Genomic DNA, 15,403 nt, shown 5'->3' on the forward strand with positions numbered 1-15,403 from the left:
TGAAATAAAATGGGTAGATTTCTTTATTTTCCATTTAAAAGAATATTATTTATTCTATCCCATTATTCAGCCTAAACTCATCTCTACACTTTATATTATATGGTAACAATACTTATGACATTTTTTTAACTATAAAATACATTATTTAGCAACAGGTAAAATGAAATTCTCTCGACCACGAATACTTTTCCTTCTCTTTTTATTGCTCTCATCATCTCTATATGGGATATATGTGACAGTTGAATTATTGTCATTATCCTATAAATAAAAGTACATTCCAACTTAATGAAGTAACGTGAGAATAACCTCATTGTCACATGTCAAATACAGATACACACTAGATGAGTAGCGTTAGGGTAAGAGGCGTGGGAGGATGTATAAACAAGTTCAAGTAGGAAAGTACATACAATTTCAGTACACAACACTTTTGAACTTGCTTTGATGATGGGAAAAAAAAGAAGATATATCACCCTTTTCGTTTAATAAAGTAGTTGATTGACTATATACATTTAATATTTGATAATTGCTAAATCCAGAACCGTAGGAAAGAAGTTGAACAGCAACTCCATAACACCCTAGTAAACAAGAAAATAATTGCACGGTAACTGTTTGGGAAGGAAGATTTCTTCCACACGCAGCATATAAACAATTTAAAAAGAACCTTCCCCGAGATAGTCAAGAAAGTTTTGAACATCTCCTGTATGCACAATAGGAATCTGGAAACCGACAGATTGTCGTAGTCCAATAGGAAGATCAGTGTCAAACTTGGAAGGAAAGAATCAGGTTGAAGAGCATTCATCAACATGTGGAGTACATCAAGTGCTCTATCTAGGGAGAATAATGCTATCTATCATCAATAATGATCATCGTTAGTCTAGGGTGCAGCAGGCCCCTGATTCATTGTCCAATTTTCAAACTACCACCTAAACTGATGATGATCATTACTGATGATAGATAGCGTCACTTGTTGGGAAACATCTAGTCGTATTTTCTTGGGGTCACTTAGTTTTTCCTGTTTTTTCTCCTTCCCTCTTTTCGTTCTTGGTACCCATGGAAGGAAAAAGAACTGATTTGTGTAAATTACAGAGAGAATGAAAGAATCTTCCAGGTCTTATGCATTCCACGTTGGCTTTTTACTAAGAGAAGACAATGCAACTAGATAATGATAATTAAGTTATTTTATTACCTCAAAAGATTTTCTTATATCCGCTGGCCAAAATTGTAAGGAGAAGCAGAGCCCGTAGATGCTGGCAGCGGTTGCTTCACAAAGGGAAAGGGATGATCCAAGAGCAGAGACGCTGTTGGACGTGCACTTGCGTCAACTTGTGGACATTTAAGGATAAAATCACGAGCATCGCTGGAAAGAGAAACGGGAATCCTCGGTAGCTCACCCCTTCCTATCCTATATAGCGCTTGCATCTGTTGATCAGGGAGAATGCACTGTCATGCTCCAAAACAGCATTGTACAGTTACCAATTGAGCCCCTGTTTGACATCTAATGAATTTTTTGGGGACAATGAGTCTTGGAATTGAAATTTTTTTTTTCCAAAAGGCTTGAAATTGTGATTTTTCGAAGAATGTGTGGTTTAAAAAAATTTAGGATTTACATGCAAAATATTTTATTGTGTGAATATATAGTTGAAAATGAGTTTGAGGAAGAAAGAGTTTTGATTTAATATATGTCAAATATCAAATAGGGGCTGAGTAATATCCACCCAACAAAATTAAATATCATCTGTATCTCTGGGTCCCAAAAATTACATTCCCTCGGCTGATATCACAAGAAAAATCATACTAATGAGGAGATATCTTCATATTTATATCCACCCAACAAAATTGTTTAAGAAAAATCCTAAGAACATGTTTGGGAAGTGTTTACAAACGGTTTAAATTATAAACAGATAATATGAGTGGTGGATAAATGACTAGTATATGTGGGTCTTTGAAAAGCGCAGATAAAAGTGCCAGTTTATAAAAATGAAACAAATGTAGGCTAAATTTATTATATAATTATCGGCAAGCATTATGACCTGTAGCGATTCAAAAGTTATGGTTTTTTCTTTAATATGACAAAGAAGTATCTACAAGCCTCTGGGCTCTAGTTTTAAGGAAATCCAGAACAAAACTGCTTTACTTACAGGTTCCATATTGGAGCATGGAAAACATCGGGTTAGCATCTCCAAGACAGTGCTCCCAAGGCTCCATGTATCTGCCGCTAGCCCATATCCCAGGCTCTTAACCACCTACAGCAACATAGATTGATAATGAGCAAAACATAACAGGAAATGTTTGCAGATAGAATCTCATCTCCCTTGACCTTGGCACATTAAAAGGAAAAGGGAAATAATTGAATCCAAGAAATCAATTTACAAGTTAGTATCATGCACATATCTGCCTTTGGCACATATGTTACAAGTTAGTATCATGAACATATCAACTAGTCAGGCTACTTAAATGTTAAGAAAAGAGGGTCAAGGTAAACCTCAGGAGCCATCCAGAAAGCAGTCCCCTTGCAAGACTTCACATCATACAACTTTGTGGCCTGCACAATGAATCAACTAACAAACTTATTTGTCATAACAACAATCGCAGTAAAATATTGCCAAGCAAAGTAAGAGGGCATTTTTATTTTGAAAAGGAGAAAAAAGATGGGATAATTAGAGACTGCAACCTTCGCAAGGCCAAAATCTGCAAGTGTCACCGAGCCATTTGCATCCACCAATATATTTGCACACTTCATATCTCTGAAACAAGAGAGGTAAATAAGTGAGATCTTAGTGTTACAGAATCAGCTGGCATAAATGAAGCACGTCGAAACATTTGCACTTTTTTTCTTTTTAAGCATGAATGAGGAAAAGGGGAAAGAGAAGGAATGAGGAAGAGGAGAAAGAGAAGGATAGCTTGAAATTGCGTATATTACTGATAATCAAACGAACTTTCTTTCTTCGTCACCCACTCACCTAACTTCCTTTTTTTAGTTCTCTTGCCTGTTAAGTTTACAGTGCAGCCTAAAATAAAGTATTCCAGAATAGACAGACATTATTAATCAAAAACAGAGTCCTCACCCCAAATTTTAGTTTTCTAATAAAAAAATCTCTGACAAATGCTTTTGTAATATTAGCTTCCAATTTCCTGGAGACGGTTCAATTAACCATAAAATTCTAAGAAGCCTTGCTTGAAAAATATAAAACAAAATGACAACCTGTTTTAAGGAACACTTTCAAGTATATGATACTAGCCAATTTCAATATGAACTGCTTAAATGAAAGGACATAATTTGATCACTTGTCAAGAAAATTTAGAAGTGAAACATTTTAGAAAACCTTGTGGTATAATTTTTTTCACTACTATCAACTAGCAATTTGGAACAACAATCATGCTACATAGACATAATGGCTGACATAATACTTGACATAATGTCATGTGGTTACCTATCACTGGATTGTTTGAAATACAATCAATTTTTTCAACTAATCATATCTTGCCAACATTTATTATATCAACCATTATATCACATATTTTCTGACAAAGTAGCATTATTCTTGGAACAATATAAGCATGTTGGACAAAGCCCCCAGAAAAAGTAAACTTCCATGCTCAGCTAGACATGTTTGAAGCTTTAAAATAAAAAACTTTTTTAGAATTTTTTAACAGAAGAGTGTTCCCTTACTTTTGTAAGAGTAACTTTCTTAAGTTTTATCAAAACATGCTCATAGCTGGTGACTCTTACCAAGGTTAGAGAAAGAATCTACAAATTGGTTGATCCTGCTTCAGTTTCTTAATCCAGACAACAGAATGCATACTATAAAAACCGCTACAGATTCGCATGCATGGGATTATTGATCTTATCTTAACTACATTCTCCTACCATATTGCAGAACAAGAAGGAAATATTACAGGTCGATCTCTAGTGAATATGCTTGATGTAAGTAAAGAAAGCGACTGTCAAAATTTTTAAATATCAAAAAATAATGGGATGAAGAAGAAGATTTGTAGTGAATACATGATGTACACAAATGTGTAGTCATCCTCAGCCCCTAAGGAATGGTTAATGAGAAGTGTAACTGCAACTCTGCAAATACTCAAAACTCAATTGAAATATACAACACATGAATGGGTAAAAAAATTATGATTTAATGTATAAATATCTTTTAAAACATAACCAATTTTTTTGGAACAAAGCAATAAATCACTAAAACCAGAAACATGGAGTTGTTTGGTTCAATCACCTGTGGACCATATTTTTGTCATGCAAATACTTCAAGCCATGTAAAATCTGTCTAGTCTATGCGGAGACCTGCGAATCTCGGAGGTTGTACTTCTGGTAAAGGCTCAGAAGGGATCCTTTAGTAACCAGCTCAAGGAAGATGTAAAGATGTGATTCAACCTGTGAAATAAAAAATATGACTTTCAGCACTTTAATCTTGATGTGAGGAAAAAAAAATTCAATCAAAATTTGAAACGGAGTATATACTCAAGGAAAATTAAGATGTTATTGAAAGACTGAAGGGGAAAAAAAGAGAGAAAAAGTTAAGCTCGGTAGAAGATTCCATCTCAGTGAGCTTCAATTTTGTCAACATTTTTCAAATAGTGGACAACACAAGAAGTTCTCTATATCTTGTACTTCAATTTCTACCATCTCTGTGAATAAAAATCCAAGCATCTTGCAAAAGGAAAAGGAAAGAATCTTTTAACAGTGATGCCGAAATTGAAGAAACAAATATAAGCTGGAAACCGACGCTAAAAGCAAGAAATGCTCATCCTCCACCCTTCACCTGAAAAATATAATGATTATAATAGAGAACATGTACAGTTAATTTGCAAAAGGGTATACCTTCTCCGTGCCGTAATACTGGACAATATTCTCATGATCAAACTGACTTAGAAGACCAATTTCCTGAATGGGCAAGAAGAAAACATATATTAAAGAAACGAGCTGAGGGAAAGGTGGAGAGTTTTACAGCAAATAATTATCAGAGCCATTGAGAGAATGAATCTAGAAATAGGTGAGAAGTCAAGTGAACAATTAAACAAAGCACTGGCAGCTAAACCTGTTCAAGTTGGATGATCCTTTGTTTTCCTTCATCCCCTTGGTCAAGCAAAGATACTTCCTTCACAGCAAAAAAGAATCCATCGCTGCAGAAAAAGCAGATATATATATTAAAAAAAAAATTGGTATATTATCGCAACAAGAATTCATCTGAATTTGTGGTACTCCAAACAAGTGCAAAGCTTTTTAACAGTGTTCTTTCATAAGAGAGAATTGTGCAACGATATTACAGGATAAATGAACTTTTTTTTTTCACTCGATTGTTGTTGAAAGGTTCTTTATCTAAATTTTAGTTTTCTTCAAGACCAAGTTTTGGATCTTTTACCACAAATAAACGGGGAAAAAAATCCATTATAGACAATAACATTTGAAAGATTTGTTGTCTGAACAAATAATTCTCTAAAAGCAACCATTATCTGGCAGCAGTTGGAATCTATTGAACCACTAGAGTGGCTCTTTATCTGCCTTTATCGGGAAGAAGCCAATCCATTGCAAGGAAAGGAAATCTTTCAAACTGTTGACACATAAAAATTTAGCCTAAATCGAACAGTCCAAGGAGTGAAGCCCAATTGGAGGATTCCCAAATCAGATAGCCCAAAGAACGAAGCCCAATCGAACAAATCAAGATGAAGGCCCAAATAAGGAGGCCCAAAAACGCGGTAATACCATCGCCCAAGTTTGCAAGTCGCCCAGAATCTGAGCGAATGGAGTGTCATACAGTCGCCCAGAGCTATTACTCTATTCTCGCCCAAACCTTCAACTCGCCCAAGGTCTTAACAAATAGAAAGCGTCGTGGTCATCAAGAAGTGCAGTTATCAGAGCAGTTATTAACGCAGCCCTATCACGTTCCACGATTCAAGGAATTCAATCGAAAGCGGTTGAACGATGAAGAGTAATGGCAGCAGTTAAAAAAGACAATTTTCATGACAAGTTGGCCATTACGAAGAAAGTGGGCAGTTATAGGACGATCAAGCAGTTTTTAGGGCGGTTGATCACAAAGAGATCGTTCATGAAGTATAAAAGGGAGAAAGGATATAGAAGCAAAGGACCGAATCAAAAACTCTCGAACAGAGAACATGTAATTTTCATTTCCTTAGTTTTTAGACTTAAACACTTTTCTTTCAATAACTCGCGTGCTTGTGCCCCTTAGAGGCACGTTGTTTTTAATTTTCAATTGTAAAGTCATCGCCAATAAAAGAACACCCCTTTTTGGGATTTTGTCTCAAGAGGTTTTGTCCCTTACACAATCATCTGATCCTTTTTAATTGTTAGCGAATAACCCGCGCGAAACAATTTGGGACGCCCGGTGGGACAGTGGTGTTAGGTGTTGAAAGTACAAAAGGGGAAACAATATGCCTCAGAGATCCGATAAGGAAGCAGCAAGTCAGGGAGGAATCCAGTCTGTGATCGAGCGATATGAGAAGCAGCATGCCTCTCCACGAACAGATGGACAGAATCAGAGCAGTAGCAGTCGTTACGAACCAATGACGAAGTTGAGTCCTCGAACCATGCGTGCATTACTTGGAGAACTCACGCAAGACGTCGTTGAACAGGTAAATCTTCGAAGTATTCATAATATGTAAAGATTTACGCAAAATGGGAATGTACACTATGACAACATGGCTAAACAACTAAAGACGTTGAACAAAACAATGAATAAGTTAGTAGGCCAAATATGTCAACCGGCTATACCTCTTACAAATCACTTTCAAACTAGGACAATCGTAGGACATAATCCCTCGGTCCTAAATCCGAATCAAGGGGTAGAACCGCTTTCTGGTCCCTCTACTTCAAACCAAGGGGGTACTACAGTGCCAAATCAAAACAATGGTAGTGGTATGCCTAACTTGAGGGGTAATCCGAACGTGAGAGATAATGTCCTAAACAATGGACAGAATATTCCACGTGGTAATGAGGAAATAGATGTTCAGGCTAATAGTAATGGCCCTAATCATGGTAATTTTGTTGTCAATCAAGGACCAAATATCAGGCCTCATACAAATCAACCGGTTAACCAACCTGTAGGAATTCCATATGACCCCAATGTCATGTTGAGGAACCAGATTATGGAAATTGTACAGGATCAGATGGCTTTTGGGGTGCGTCCCGTCATTAGGCCAACGTACACAAAGCCATATCCTGATTGGGTAGACCAAGCATATCCATGGCCTAGAGGGTACAAAGTGCCAGAATTCTCACTGTTTACCGGTTTAGGAGAGGTGTCTAGTCTATAACACATAGGGCGATTCACATTGCAAAGTGGTGATGTAACCGATTACCATAAAATGAGGCTTTTCCCTAGTTCGTTAACAGGAGTAGCTTTCTCTTGGTTCATCAACTTGCCAGCAAACTCTGTTCAAACATGGAAACAATTGGAACAGTTGTTTTACGCTCAGTTTTATAAAACTAAGTCTGAAGTCACTTTGGCTGATTTGGCGAACCTACGTCAAATGCCAAACGAATGGGCAGAAAGTTTTCTCCAAAGGTTCAAGACAGCAAGAAGCAAATGTTTTGTACCTCTGCCCGAAAAAGAATTTGTCAAAATCGCTCAGGGCTGCTTGAGCTTTGATTTAAAAAAGAAGTTCCAGGACAAGGAATTCCCTAACCTTTTCCAGTTAAGTGCGAATGTGATTAGATATGAGCGACTGATAAGAGAGGAAGAACAAATGAAAAATTCTAGTAAAGGGACTTATTACAAAGACCCAAATTTTGACGTTCATACCATCGACGACGAGTCATACGATCAGGCCAAAATGTGTTTGGCCGAATTGGTCAAAGGGGATACATATACTTGTCCCACAATGGCCAAGCCTAGACCATCGAGCAAAGATGAGCCTATAAAAGATGGAAACATAAAGGCTAGAACGTTCTCGTTCGACGTGACCAAAGTTGACCTTATATTCGATAAATTGTATAGGGATAAGCAGATAAAGTTGAGCGATAAGCACAAATTGCCAAACCCTGAACAAATTAAGGGTAAAAAATATTGTAAGTGGCATAATGCATGGTCACATTTGACTAACAATTGCTTGGTTTTCCGCCATATATTGCAGGATGCCATTGAATCATGACAAATTACGTTCGATGATAAGAAAAAGATGGCAGTAGACGAGAATCCTTTCCTACAGCCACTTGGAGTAAACATGGTGACATCTGGATTCAAGAACAAGTTGCCAAAATTCAAGTTGGTAGTAGATGATGGAGAAGAAGATCCTAGACCACATCCCAGTATATTTGAACGAATCAAGGGAAAAGAACCAAAAAAGGACGAAAACGTCCTGTGTGAAAGGTGTAAAAGAGAAGTGAATGGAAATACAGAGAAACCAGGGACATGGCAGCATCCTCATCATCCTACCTTCTTCCCAAACACTCAACCTGGTAAAGGGCGAGGAACGTCATTTTATAGAGGACCGCCTTTTGAGAGGCAGTTCAGGCCAGCAGATAATGGAAGAACATTCAGGCCGCAACCTCGTCGGCCAAATGTATGGCATTCATTCCAGTACAGTGTAGGAAGGGCAATACCCTTCGATGAGATGACTAGGACCCAACAAAGGCATTTTCAACGAAACTACGGACGGATGATGAGGCAGCAGCAGGGAATGCCACATCCTAAAGCGCCTATACTACTCAAGGTAGCCAATCAAAATATCCTCAAAAATAATGAAGAGACCGGCACAGATGAATCAATGAAGGAACTACCAGAAACTTCTTCTGGGAGATCAAGGTTTGAGCGAGATAGAAGGGATGAAGAAGATCCAGATCAGTCCCTCACTATCCAATTCAGTACGTTGCCTCCTGTCGTGGCCAATAATTACTTACTGGCTAATGAATTCAAGAATAAAGAAAAAGAAGAAGAGAGGGAGGACAACGAAGGGGAAGCCTGCGTGCTGGTATGTGAAGAAGGCCAGACTTCTAGAGAGGCCTACAACGATGAGGAGGACGACGGGATGACAGATATTGAAGAAGAAATCGACTTAGAAGCAGAAAGAAAAAAGAGAGGAGTATCGCGCAATACTCTGTTTAAGCAACTACATCAAGAGGGAGTTTGTGAAGTAGACTTGTTGGAAGAACCATCTGGGCGTTCTTTCGATTTCTACGTACTGTACGGGACACCCAAAAGGAAGAAGAGAGCGCCTCGCTCTGAAAAGTATGGGTCACCTCCAAGAATAATGCCCCCTCCCACAAGTTGGATAACTGATGAGGAAGCATTAGAAAGAAGTAGGAAAGAAGTTCAAGAGACAGAAGATCAGCGTGATATACTGCACGTCAATTTGTCACAGGGGGATAATTCAATAGAAAACAAGCAGGAAGTAGAAATAGAGGCTGCCAAAAAGGTTATTTTTAAACGGCCAGCCATGAAATTGACAAAATACTTGAGGCCATTATACGTTAAAGCTCTAGTTAACGGCGTCCCAGTGGCAAAAGTGCTTGTCGACAATGGAGCAGCTATAAACACCATTCCATCTAGGATGATGAGGAAGTTCGCAAAGACAGAGGGTGACATGATTCCTACAGAAGTCATCCTCACTAGCTTCAATGGAGGAGCAACTTCAGCTAAGAGAGTTATGCCATTGGACATAACTATAGGGACAACTATTAGGACCGCTGTTTTCTTTGTAATAGACAGTCCTATTAGTTACAACGTGCTACTAGGAAGAGATTGGATACACGGAAGTCGCTGTATACCCTCATCGCTCCATCAATGCCTGATCTTTTGGAATGACAAAGGCGAAGCTGAGGTGGTACAGGCCGATCATAGGCCTTTTGTCGCAGAAGCAAACTCGGTGGAAAAATTCATGTACGAAGGAAACTATGGACCTGTCAGAGTAGTGCAAGACGGGGAAGAAACTCAGGTTGTCGCGCAAAGCAAAGAACCGTTCTCAGTGGACGCACTCACTGAGATGTTCAAACAGATGAGGCCAAATATAGTGGCCCTGGAGGAGCCAGTAATTGGTAAAAGAATAATTAAGGAGTCTTGAATGGACTTTAAGTTACAAAAGCAAAGTGGCCCACAAGCAGCCCAAAAATTGCCTTCCATCATCGACTCCTTATGAAGAACAAAGAGACGATGGGAAGAATTTTGAAGGTAAAAACTTCGCTGCTGGCCAAAAAATATTTCCTATACCTTCCACACCAAAGGTGACATCAAGGTAAATAGAGAAATGGGCGGACTAAACAGTCCATTTTGGATCGGATTGATTGTCAGAATGCCAAAGCAATGGCAACAAATTAGTTTCGAAGAAGAAAATGAAAATAGAAGATGGAAAATGCGAAGCATTTATAGGGGGGTGGAGACGAAGAGACAGAATATGAACAGCCACATTTCTGCCTAATAAACGGAATTAAATAGCCCAAAGTCTTGGGAAAAGTGGTGGGAATATCAAAAGAAGATGAACAAGATTTTTAGCACAAAGCAGTTAAATGCTTAAAGAATTGACGACTAAAAAACAAACGTCAAATAAATGCACAAGAAGTTAATATTCATTAATGATGAACAAAGTTACAAAGGGAAAAAATCGAATTACAAAAGAAAAAAAAAGACATTATATGTCTTAATTACAGTCTACCCCATACTGAACGAATTCGTTCCCTAAGTTTTTCCCAATCCTCGTTTTGCCGAGAGGAAGTGATGTTCAATTCAGTCGCGACATCATCATCAACTTCCAACTTCTTGTACTGCTCAACCAAGGACTTAGTTCGCTCAATTCCCTGGGAGGCGTTGCGCTTTTTAGCAGCCATTCTAGCCCTGCAGTCGTCCATTTTGGCTTGAAATTCCCTCATCTGAGCAGCCAAGTTAACCATCAAAGAGTCTTCAACCATGACTTCGGAAGAGATTTCTTTCAACTCATCCTCAGCCTTGTTAATCTTCATACGCAAAGACTCTTTCTCAGCTATGGCTCAAAGATATTGAGTACTTTTGGCCTTTAGTTCAGTATTCTTGGCCAGCAAAGAAAGGACCTCGGAGTGGATAACCTTCAACGTCGCTTTAAAATCGACAGAAAGATTGAGCGACGGAAGCGTCAGTGCTTGCTCCAACTTCGCACTCAAGTGCTCAAGTTTGTCCTTGTGTCTGGCAGCACTAGCCCTTCCAATATCCATATCCATGAAGGATACGTACCCAAATATCGACTCCTTGAGGAACTTCAAATCTTTCTCTGAAGAAGCAGCAGGACGATCAGATGGAGCAGGGCGAGACGTCTGAACTTGCCCCCAGGAAGCGAACAAATCTTGGATAGAAAGCACAATTTTGTCAGCGTCCTGCAAAGAAAATTGCCAATAATAAAGATCCTCACTACAACTAACAAGATAGAAATAGAAGTGAAGCAAAGACTACCTCATCAACAATCGTAGAAGATGGCATGCCCTCAGCCAAGCTTGCCACCAACGACTCCCCCATTCGTGAGGACTTCCCCTTGTCTGAGCGAGAAGATGTTGCCATAACGGGCGGACTCATAGGAGTATCTGCAAAACTTAAGAGCAACAAATCAGAAACCAACAGCACAAGCAAAGGTAAGACATCAAAAGACTGAATTACCTTCTGCTTCAATGTTTGGGGGGTTGACGCCCTGGGAAGAAGGTGGCTCATCCATGGGTTGTGATGAGGACTCCGGGACTGAAGATGTCTCTTTAAGCGTAGCCCCCTCATCAACTAGTTTGGATGAAGTAGTCTCAGCAGAAGATGATGGAGCAGGAGCTGTTGATGCCAAAGCCTTTGAAGGAGAGGCTAAACTTTTCTGGGAAGTCCAAAAGATCATCAGCACACAGAAAAGTTTCAAGTAAGGAAAAGTATGCTTGTAAGTAAATTAATTTAGTTACCTTCCTTCTGACGATAAGAGGGGCATCATCACCAACATCATCCTCCAGAATGGGAGATGCTGAGGCTGGCCGTTTATGGCTTGGGGCACTCTTGGCTGTAGTAGGCTTGGCAGGGAGAGAAGAAGATGGGCGAGCAGACTATTTAGTGCGACGAGAAGGAGAAGGGCTCCGAACAGACAAAGGAGTGACCAAAACAGGAGGAGGAGAAGAAATGCTCGGTTGGTCTAATGAATGAAAGGCACGATTGGCGTCAGTCGCAAATAATCTGCGCTTCACCGACGGCCAGAGTTGTTCAAAAAGAGGGTGAATGGCATGGCTAGAATTAAAAGGGGCTAATGAAAAATGGCTGGTCAAAAGAAGATTACGAGCATCTATAGCCTCTGCCTCCGCCTTATTAATGGTATAAAAACGGTCAACTAAGTTCCTTGAATAGCAAGGAGGAACAGACCAAGTTTGGCCAAAACCAAGCTGATGAGCAAAGAATTGGGGAGCATAAATTTCTACCCCCACCTTGGCATTGGTCCCAGTTAGAATATCATGAAATAGCTCCCTTCCGGTTAGAAACTGGATCCAAATGAGCAGGGAGGTGCTCGCGCTATCTATAGTGGAAGGGGGATGTACATAGTTTGGAGTCAAAAAATGAGGAAAAGGAAAAAAGGAAGGGATTGAATCCAAAGAATAAAAGAATGAAAAAATGTCCCTTCTGGACATATTTACAGGAGCTAAGGGCTCCATGGCTAGCCCATAACAGCTAGCAAAGGAGCGAGAGATGGATGGAGCACCAAGCGATGGAAAATAGGATCTCAACCACAGTTGAGTGAACCAAAGAGGTCCACTGCCAGTGGGAGATGCACCATTCTTCAATTGACCTTGAAGAGAGGCCATGCCTCTATAAAGGGCAGCCAAAAACAAAGAACATAAATTCAAAGGCCTGCCACGCGCCAATTCGTGCGCTATAGGTAAATAACTCAGGGAGGGCTTTATGCTTGGCACGCACAAAACATATTTACAAAGCCAAACGAAAAGGAAGGCCACTCGCTCAGTATGGGAAGGCTCAGCGCTCGAATGATTGTGAAGGGTCTGCAGGCTTGAATAAGAATCGGTGTAGTTTTTACCAAACTTTGGGGCGCCACCAGAAACCAAGATACCAGGAAAAATGGTATCGCCCAAGGGTGGTAGATTCACCAAGGCCCCAACATCCCTTAAGGTAATAGACATGGGGCCAAGAGGGAAAATAAAGGTGTTATACTCAGGGGACCAAAAACTCAAAGCAATCGAAAAGAGTGCTGAATCAAAAGTAGGGGGCGAGTAGAGATTTCTAACGAATCAGAAATCCTAGCGCTATCAAAAAGTGCCTTAGTAGGACCACGACCCACAAGGCGAGCATGCCACCTACGGAAAGCTACATCAGATTTAGGCCAAGTGCGAATACCTCTTTCGCGAAGTGGCCCCAGCGGTAGAGAGTTCAGAAATGGAGGGCCCTGAGTGCAAGGAAACAGCTGACCCACAGCCGCCTGTTCAACTGCCTTTGCATTGTTGAAGAAGAGACCCAAGTAGAACTCATTACGTTCAACATCGGCGGGTGAGAGAAAACTTGGAGTTATGTATGGGCGACTCAGAAGTTTCTGAAAGTCATCAAAACTAAAGGAGTCGCCAGCTTGAGATTGTGAAGCAGCCATTTGAGAAGGAACGAAGTTTTTCAGGGTTACGTAGCAGGGAAGCAAGGATGAACAGTAAAACTTGAGAGAGACGCGAAAAATTTGAGGCATGATTTAGTGTTTGAGGGTTATAAGGGTTTGCAAAACGACGCACCTTTTCAAGTTATAGAAGGAAACAATGATTGAAATTCTTGGGAATTTCGAATGTTGCTAGAAACACGAAGTAAATATGGCAAAATTTAATAATTATTATTAATTCTGCCATATTGGGGGGTAATTGTTTACACATAAAAATTCAGCCCAAATCGAACAGCCCAAGGAGTGAAGCCCAATTGGAGGATTCCCAAATCAGATAGCCCAAAGAACGAAGCCCAATCAAACAAATCAAGATGAAGGCCCAAATAAGGAGGCCCAAGAACGCGATAATACCATCACCCAAGTTTGCAAGTCGCCCAGAACTGTTACTCTATTCTCGCCCAAACCTTCAAGTCACCCAAGGTCTTAACAAACAGAAAGCGTCGTGGTCATCAAGAAGTGCAGTTATCAGAGCAGTTATTAACGCAGCCCTATCACGTTCCACGATTCAAGGAATTCAATCGAAAGCGGTTGAACGATAAAGAGTAATGGCAGCAGTTAAAAAAGGCAGTTTTGATGACAAGTTGTCCATTACGAAGAAAGTGGGCAGTTATAGGGCGATCAAGCAGTTTTTAGGGCGGTTGATCACAAAGAGATCGTCCATGAAGTATAAAAGGGAGAAAGGACATAGAAGCAACTGACCGAATCAAAAACTCTCGAACAGAGAACATGTAATTTTCATTTCCTTAGTTTTTAGACTTAAACACTTTTCTTTCAGTAACTCGTGTGCTTGCGCCCCTTAGAGGCATGTTGTTTTTAATTTCCAATTGTAAAGTCATCACCAATAAAAGAACACCCCTTTTTGGGACTTTGTCTCAAGAGGTTTTGTCCCTTACACAATCGTCTGATCCTTTTTAATTGTTAGCGAATAACCCGCGCAAAACACAAACTACAAACTTTTCTTTCTTAATTGATGAAGAATTTAGAATTTTACTGAAAAGTAGAACATCAGATTAAAAGAATCCATAGTTCCATTATTTGATGAACAATTCTATAGTTTTTTTGCTGTCAAAATAAATAAGAAATAGGAGTTCAAAATTTTAGAAATAAAATGCAAAACCCGGTTGTTATAAATACGGGTCCATGCTCAACAATTTCAATGCAACTTAGCACCCAGGAAAAAAGGTGAAAAGGGCACTTACCAGGTAATTCCTTCATAAACAGATTTAAATGATCCACGACCCATGAGATCCCCTTTCTGCCTGTCCACAAATATGTTCTGATACAGCTTATATCTTGAGATGTTATTGTCATAATCAGATTCTGTACTGGAAGAAATGGAACTTGATCCCCCTGAGGAAGCATAAGCAAGTTGTCGATACTAGTCTCTCTTTAGTACGGCTTGTACAATTCTCTCCCAATTATATAGTTCCTAGACATCTAGTTATATCCGTTTCGCGCGGGTTAATCGCTAACAATTAAAAAGGGATCAGACGATTGTGTAAGGGACAAACCTCTTGAGACAAAGTCCCAAAAAGGGGTGTTTTTATTGGCAATGACTCTACAATTGGAAAATAAAAACAGAATGCTTCCAAGGGGCGCAAGCACACAAGTTACTGAAAAAGAAGTGTTTAAATCTAAACTAAAAAATTTAAAGTTACATATTCTCTGTTTGAGAGTGTTTGATTCGGGGGCCTTTGCTCTATGTCTTTTCTTCCTTTTATACTCCCTGGATGATCTCTTCGTGATCAACCGCTTAAAAACTGCTTGATCGCTCTATAACTGCCCACTTTCCTTGTAGTGG

The 15,403-nt window shown here is 39.6% G+C and overlaps 1 pseudogene; it reads right to left on the bottom strand.

Annotated features, from left to right (window-relative positions):
• Positions 1-455: 455 nt before the first annotated feature.
• LOC111409490 lies at positions 456-15,039 on the bottom strand (annotated as a pseudogene).
• Positions 15,040-15,403: the final 364 nt, after the last annotated feature.

Source organism: Olea europaea, chromosome 14 (genome assembly GCF_002742605.1).
Source record: "Olea europaea var. sylvestris chromosome 14, O_europaea_v1, whole genome shotgun sequence".
NCBI lineage: Eukaryota > Viridiplantae > Streptophyta > Magnoliopsida > Lamiales > Oleaceae > Olea > Olea europaea.